Source organism: Pungitius pungitius, chromosome 1, assembly GCF_949316345.1.
Source record: "Pungitius pungitius chromosome 1, fPunPun2.1, whole genome shotgun sequence".
NCBI classification, from domain to species: domain Eukaryota; kingdom Metazoa; phylum Chordata; class Actinopteri; order Perciformes; family Gasterosteidae; genus Pungitius; species Pungitius pungitius.
The window spans coordinates 12365069-12373756 of NC_084900.1; positions in this window are offsets into that span (position 1 = coordinate 12365069).

An 8688-nucleotide genomic window follows, 5' to 3' on the forward strand; every position below is an offset into this window, starting at 1 on the left:
TCTAAGAGACTGAAAAGAATAACTTCCTGTTTTTATTCTTTTAACCACTGTACTGCCTGCCTTTGTTTATTTTTATGCCCTTTTTCCCCTACAGTTGAGTTTAGTTTACATTATATTACATGTCATTTATCGAAGAAATTTGATCCAAAGCGACTTACAAAAAGTGCATTTCAACCATGGAGATACTGTCACAGCCTGTTGTCTTGTCAATTGTTTGTCTCCACCCCCTCCCAGGTGTTTCCCGTTCCCTGATTGCCTCCCCTGTGTATTTACCTCTGTTCGTTTGTTGGCTCCATGTCAGATCGTCTTGTGTCTTCTGCCAAGCCTTCCAACGTTTTTCTCCCTGTCTCTCCCGGTCTGCTCTTAGTGAATGAACCCCCCGCCGTATAGTCTGAAGATGTGTGTCTTTAGTTTGCGGTAGAAGATGTAAAGGCTCTCTACGATCCTGATGTCATCAGAGAGGTTGTTCCACCATTATGAGCCAGGACAGCAAAGAGTTGTGATCTTGCCGAGTCTTTTGCTCAGTAATGTAGGAACAAGCAGGTTGGCAAATGCAGGGTTTGACCATGTCCTGGATATAGACTGGATCTATTCACAGCACGGTACGTGAGCACCAGTGTTTTGAACTGGATGCGGGCAGCCAGTGAAGAGAGCAGAGGAGTGGAGTAGTGTGGGAGAATCTCGAAAGGTAAAAGAGCAGTCGGGCTTTTGCGTTCTGGATGAGCTGCAGTGCGTGAATGGCAGTTGCAGGAATACCTGCCAGGTGAGAGTTAAAATAGTCCAAGCAGAAGATGACAAGAGCCTGAATCAGTCCCTGCGCTGCCTTCTGAGTGAGAAGGGGTCTTGATGTTGTGCATGTACCTACGGGATTCTGTTGTTGCTGTAATGTTCAGAGTCAGGGAGTTGGCTGTGAAGTGTCACACAAAGGTTCTTAGCAGTCAAAGTGGGGGTTAACGTGGAGTTGCCAAAGTTAACACCCAGGTCCTGGGTCAGAGAATCTTTCCCAGGAAAGAGTAGTTCAGTCTTGTCGGGGTTGATTTTCATATGGTGAGTGGACATCCTCTGAGAGATGTCAGACAGGCGAAGATCTGTACAGCCACATTGAGTGTATGAGGGAAAGAGAAAATTAGTTGGGTGACATCGCCATAGCTGTGGTGGGAGAAACCATGCATGCCAAATGACAGAGCCGAGAGAAATTATGTAGATAGAGACGAGGAGGGGACCCAGGACGAAGCCTTGAGGAACTCAAGTACTAAGAGGAGGAGGTTCCGACACAGGTCCTCTCCAAGTTACCCAGTAGGTGCGGCCATCAAGGTAGGACAAGAGAAGAGAGAGAGCAGAGCCTGTGACACCAAGTTCCTCAAGGGAGGAAATAAGGATCTGGTGGGTTATGGTGTCAAATGCAGCAGAAAGGTCCAGAAGGATGAGGACAGAGGAGAGAGAGGAGGCTCTAGCAGCGTGGAGTTGTTCTGAGACAGCAAGAAGGACAGTCTCTGTGGAATGGCCTTCCTTGAAACCTGACTGGTGGGGGTCAAGTAGGTTGTTACGGTGGAGATAGGAGGAGAGTGGAGTGGGAGTGAAGCCACGTAGCCTATGCAACAATTAAGTGACGATTTCAGCATGAGGGTCACGTCACGTGTATATACTGTGGCGGGGTGGAAGGAACACACTACACGAAAGGCTCAAGTGAAGTCCCTGGAGGGTGAGGTTTATTTACAACAGTAGTGGAGTGTGGGTTTAGCTGGTGAGGTTTCGAGAGCACAAGAGGATTAGCCTTTCGTCTTCTCCAGGGGCCTTCCTGTCCCTTCTGAACCTGCAGCTTAAATACAGCGGAGCTGACGAGCTGCAGGTGTGGCCACTCAGCTTGTGATGAGTGGTGAGCAGGTGTTCTTCGTAGGTTTCCAGGGCAACGCTGATGTGGGCTTGGGACGCTCATCACACTACATAGACCTACCACGCAGCGACACAAACAACAATGGAGGGGAGAGAGAGATGCGCATTTTCGAGTTTGAAAAATAATCACTATTTTGAGTCTAGATCCGAAATATCAAGGTTGTACTCTGTGCTGGTGGCGACAAAGTGCTATCAGCCAGTGTTTTGCCCGGGGCACGGCAAATCCCCAAAAGACTCCCAATTTGTGAGTTGTGATTGAGCAGCATGAAGATCTTTGAGATACGAGCAGATATAGTGGTGGTAGGCTTGTGAGGACCAGCGGCCCATAATCGATGAGGTGTTCTGCAATGCCATTGAGGGAGTCTGTGGTAGCGAAACTGGTGTCTGCTTTGCCTGATTCTGAGATGAAGAGTGGGCCTGTTGGTGATTGCTTTGGGATTGTCGAAGCTGCAAGTACATGGAAAGGGTTTCAAATGGACTCAGGTGTGACTGTATCTTAAGGAAAAGTCACAGGGCGGTCGGCCTGATTGGTTGGTTTCCATTTGCTTTAAGTAGAATGTCATGGTGTTTTCCGAAAGACGGGTAAGTCTGATATGCAGGCATGGTGATATTGAAGGTGAGGGTTGAGGCAGTAAACTCTCAACATCTGAGGAATCCTAAAAAGGCCAGGGAGAACATGATTTCCGAGATTAAGGCAAGGTGCAGATTGCTGTATCTGGAACAGATAGTGATGATACAAGTGCACAGGAGGTCAAAGGGTGGCGAAAAGGGCTCTTTCTTTGATAGACCTTGAGGATGATTCAAGGCTGCACGTGGCCCCTGCCACTACAGTAGGTTTTGATAGTAGGCGTGAATGACGAGAAGGTTACTTGTTATCGGTTGTGGAATCTCTTCCAAGCTGTCGAGTAAGACGAGAGAGAGAGTGGATGCTATGGGCTGTCGAGTATGGAGTTTTGCGAGCTGGCTGTCAGTGGTAGAAGGGCAGGGTTTTCAGGTTGAACATCGGTGCGGAACACAAAATAAATTTCGCGTTGAGGAAGTAGTCTCTTACGAGCTCGGGTGGCCATTTCTCTGCGAACTATCTTCCTTTGTAGAAACCGCCAGAAAAAAAACAGAATGAGCAGCATCAGTATACAAATGTACATTGTGTTATTGTGTCATCGTAAAAAAAATTGTTGATCCAGTTCTGATTGGAGAGCAGATTCTGTACACTAGAATCCCGGTGCCATGAGCCTTGCGTTGCTGACTTGTTGAGTTAAATTCTTGACAGCGTTGGGGAGGCGTAAAGCTCTGGTATCTCGGTGCCAGAGGTTACGCCGAACAGTTAGGGTGGCTGGGAGAGGGTGGTGGGGTGAGTCGGCTCACACTTGTGGCTATGAATGGTGCAACTGGGAGACGTAAAGCTCTGGCATCCCGGTGTGAAGGCTGGGCAACCCAATGCCGAGGGTTACGCCGAGCTGTTTGGGTGACTGGTTTGTAACAGTTGGGGGGCGTGCCGGCATCCCCGTGTGCCGGCTAGAGCTAGTTTTTGGCAGTAGGAATTAGCGGGCTGCCATCCCGATGCTAGGTGCTCCTGCTAAGCTAGCTGGAAAGGTTTCTCATTTCTACGATGTTACGTTATGTAAATGCTGAGGCATGGCGAAACAGGGCGTGGGCGGGCCCAAAGCTTCAAAAAGGTCTGGGAGTCAGTAAGCCATGCAAAAGAGTACGAGGCTGCATCTGCAAGACGATGGGCAATCCGGTGCTATGAGCTGCTTCTACTGGGTGATTTGTATGTACCATATTTTTAACTGAACTGAACAGTACACAGTTTAATAGCTAAATAAGATTTGATTTCATCTTTAAGGAAACTCCTCCATCTGCACCATCCTGACGCACTGTCAATGTCAAAATCTATTTGCAGTATCCTAATTTTCTTGTTGTTTTCTTGCTCAATTAAAATAAATGATTAGGTAAAAAAAAGAATGTTGGAGGTGACATTTAACCCTTTCTGGGGTTAAATATGAGTTTGATGGAATCTTTTATGTTTTATTAATGTGTTGGCACAATTACATTGTCTAAAAACAGTTATAACTATTTAAATTTAAACAGTGACACCAAATTGTACTCGTAACGCTGAGTCAATGAAACAATCAAGGCTATGTTGTAATATGGTACTGATACCGAGAAGGGTGTCAGACAACAACCAAGGTTTTAGTGATGATATCCAAACCATCTCAATGACAACTGACCAAATTCCGTCTTTTGATGACCAATATTGGATCTGATAAAGCCAGTAAGTGAACCTTCAGCTTGCCCAAACACGCCATCATATTCATGTTGTTTGATTATGAAGTATGTCGCAAACAGATCTTACAGATCGGGAAAAAGTTTTTAATCTTCGAATCTTTAGTGGTCAGCGGTGGGCATTATTATTTCAGTACAACCTATTCTTGAAGACCGAATTCTGCTTTTAGTGAATCATGAGCTGGAGCTGTGTTGAAAAGGTGATCTTTGTTAATTATTTACAGGGCAGAGTCCTTCTGTGGCGTGGGTTAGGAATAGAAGGAGAGTACAATGTTGTTGGCTCAAGTGGTCTCAGATCAGTTGTCAGTGACAAAACAAGAGCAGAGTCAATTTGAATATTTCATGGCTGGGGCAAAAGGTGCATCAATGTTGCAAAAAGGTCTCACCTTTTTGCAACATTGAAGACAGAACACACTCACAGTATATTTCAGATTTTGTGAAAATGTCCCCTTTTTTCTATTTTCTTTTATAGTTTCTATTTTTCTGCACCTACCTTGACAATAAAGTTTGGAATGACGTTTAGAGACATGCTGTTTGTGGGAGAGATGAACCCCAGCAGGAAGACAAGAAGCCCCATGCGTATTAATTATTTCTTTTTGTTACAAAATAATTCAACAGACAGCCCTTTACATAATACATGTGCCTGGAAAATCTAAAACCAATCAATATTAATGATATGTTTCAAAAAGAAAACTATACCTACTTTATATATGATGCGAATACAGCCTAATCGTCTAGTTGATCTGGCCAACTTCAACTTAACTTGTGAACTAGAAAACACGTCTTCCCTAAATCTAGTGCACTCATGCATGAGTCAGTGAGGCAGAGTTTGCACCCTCCATGACCTCCACTACCAGAATACTGCCTGTAATAGCACTTTCGAAACTGGAGCTTGCGTTTAAATATTTCATACCTCAGTGGAAGTGTGTGTGTGTGTGTGTGTGTGTGTATATACAGTATATATATATATACGTGTTTACTAAACTTTTGTCTTTATACAGTATACCACCATGTTCTGTGGGGAGCTCCATATCTCTTAAACATTTAGAGTGAAAACAATAAGACTAGAGGTAAGAATATATAAAAGGTACACAACTGTGGGTCTGTGCGGAGCAGGGTCATCCTTCTATGAAGAAATCAGCGGTTCGATCCCAGGAGCCACTTGTGTCCATGTTGAGGTGTCCTTGGGCAAGACACTTAACTGCAAATTTCTGTGCTTTGAATGGGTGGAAGATAAGGAAAGCGCTCAACATGTGCCCTCTATTTTTTTTTATTATTAATTGATTTGAATTTGAAAATCATCTGAAATAAAATGACAAACAGGGTATCCAGCCAGGCTTTTGTGAAGGCCTCATGGCAGAGAAACAGGTCACAAAATCTCAATTTCTTTTCCTACATTTTGCTGGTTGGCCGATTTACACGTTCCAACCAATTGTTTGACGCTCAGGAACGTACAAGAAGCTGTGTGAGTCATGCAAGATGGATGCTGCACGTATTACAAAGTGAAACATTTGTGGAGGCATTTTACGATTAAAGTGCTTCGTGTTTTTTTACTCTCAATTCAGCAAGGTTTGAGAGAAATTTTATGGACATCAACTTCTCAGCGCTGTCTTGGCTAGCGATTGGCCGTGTATTTTTCTGTGCTAGCTTTATTTTCTCTTTGATGGATTGTTCAACTTTAATAAATATTCTATGCAAATTAGTCCAATAATTGTGCCCTCTACGGTACAAAATATGTGTTTTGAGGACTTTCAAATGGATTAATAGGGATTGTAGCCAAGACTAACACTTAGAAGGGTGTGACACATTCATATATTTGTTAATGAGGAATACACAATATTCCTGTTGGAAGTTTGATCCTTGACCCTCGGGTGGAAGAGGTTCAAACACATCTGGGAAGAGCATTATTATATATTATTATTATCGACCAGCGACGGCTGCTCTATTGTCCCTGCATTTACTGTTTAGCGTTTATACAGAAAAATCAAGGCGCTTTAAGACATTACGACAGATTAATTGAGAAGAAATTTTATATAATTAGTGCACATTAAGATTAGGTTATTTAATAACCATAATGTCATTGAAATTATTATTCTGTTTCCTACAAAATGAAATAGGTCTTGATATATATAACTCAACCTGAAATAACAAGCTGTGAGAGTGAAGTGGTGGGGACTGGGTGAAAATCCTTTTTTTCTTGAGTAAATTGTTTGTTGTTTAGGGGTGACGTGACTCTCTCAGCCAGTCTCCTGAGGAAACCCATTTCGGCCACTTGTACCCGTGACCTAGTTCTTTCGGTCATGACCCATCCTTCATGACCATAGGGTAGGAATGAAGATTGACCGGTAGATCGAGAGCTTTGCCTTTCGGCTCAGCTCTTTTTGTCACAGCGGTGCGGTAAAATGCTTAACTCTTCAAACATTCGATTTTTTTTATTTTCGTATCAAACAGTTCACACAAGCCATCTCATTAATAAGCACACAATGCACCAACTACACACTGATGGCACGAATAAAGAACTCATCTGGCTTTTGCTTTTTATCTGCACAAGGTAGGCTCTATCATTTTGAGGTCATACTTTTGTCATACTTTTGTAAACATACAGGGATCCAAACTTCATATATTTATTTACACACATCAAAACACAAAATAGTAATTTCACTGAGAAGAAAAATAAGATATCAGTCTACATCGTGTCATCTCTCTGGGTCCAGCCACAACATTTCGTCTTCTTCACATGCAATATGCTCTAGTCCAAGGCACCGGGGAAAATACCATCTGGAATACTGTTTCCAGCCCTGACATGAGGCCTCCTCCATCGCCTGTAACAGGGCTACGCGGTGATGGGGATGATGGTCATAGACCTTCCAGCGCCAGGCAGAGACAAACTCTTCAATTGGATTCCAGAAGGAGGTTGAGTACAGTGAAAAGTGGGTGATCTGTAAACCAATTGTGGACCAAAGCAGTCCTCTGGAAACTTTGTCCCATATGATGACGTATCTGGTCCGCTCCTGGTCCAGCATGTCATATAAGGTGTCCAGGAATGTAGTGATGTGTACAGTGTTATATGGGCCCAGGGTTGCATGATGTTGAAAAACACAATTTTTACCAATAGCTGCACACAGTTATGTTGCCACCACGTTGTCCTGGGACATTAGTTATGGCACAAGTCCAATAATGTTCCTGCCACGTCTCCTTGTTTTAATGACGTTAAAACCTTCCTCATCCCCAAAAATCAGCTCATGACCCCTGACCTCTGCCTCCAGCTCCATCACTCTCAATGCAGCACAGCAGGCCCATGCACAGCACATTATGCTATAGCTTACCTGCACATAGTCATATCACTGTTGTTTCACACGTTCACTGTTTCTTTCAAAAGGGACTCTGCAGATTTGTTTCATTCGGATTCTGTATGAGTACACCAGATAATACAGAAATGCTCACATTGCAAATTTTTTGGAAGGTGGTGTCATCCTCAATTATGCGCTGCTGCATTTCTCGTAGCCTTACGGAATTATTTGCAATCACCATGTTGACTATATGGGTCTCTTGTTCTGCAGTGAACATTCTTCCTCTGCCCCCAGCATGTGGACGCCTAGAGATTCTGTAGTAAGTAACAATGTCAGTATTTTTACATGTATGGTATTGTTTTTTCATTAGAATATGGCAGTGCTACAAAACATAGTGCAAAGTGACCGGATTCTCATTTCGAAATGTCCTTATGATGCTTGCTACAGTGTAGCGGCTCAAGTTAGGCCGAACCCTTTGGCTAGCTTCCCTCAGGGTCATTCCATGGTTGATTACATGGTCCACTATGGTAGCTCTGATGTCATTTTTTTCTTCCTCTTCTTACCCTTCCTCTTCCCCCTCCTACTGCTCCTCTTGCTCCTCCTCGTCCTCTTCTTCTGACTTCGACCCTCCTTTACCCTGTTGTCCTCTCCCTCTCGCTCCTGCTGTTCCTCCTACTTCTTCACCTCCACGTCCTCTTCCTCCTCTTATTCTCCCTCTTCCTGCTCCCTCCATTGTACTCCACACAGAGAGCTCACATGTGGCTTATTCGTAGTTCTTACGCTGATTGCAAAGTGAACGATTTATCTAAAACATTTTTCACATGTGATAGTGTGTCAGACATTTGGCAAAATAGGGTAAATAATAGCCACACATGTGTGTAGTTTTAAGTAACATTTGAGATTTTAAGTCGTCATTATGCTAAGTAATCTTTTGAGACATACATTTTTATATTTTTTTTATTTGTCACAATAACTTATGATCTTTTTTATTTTTGGAAATTGTCTGACGTAGTAATTGACTTCAATAATGATATTACATTACATGTAATTTCATATTCATAACCTTCTGTTCGATAATGATGGTCATATGAAGAGCTTTCACCTCCGTGCAACTCAACCGAACTACACTCTGTCGTCAAACTCATTTCGGTCTGTAATTGGTCAAATCTGAGTGAGTGTTTGTTTCTGACTCCTGATTGGCTCAAACCGCCGCATCGTC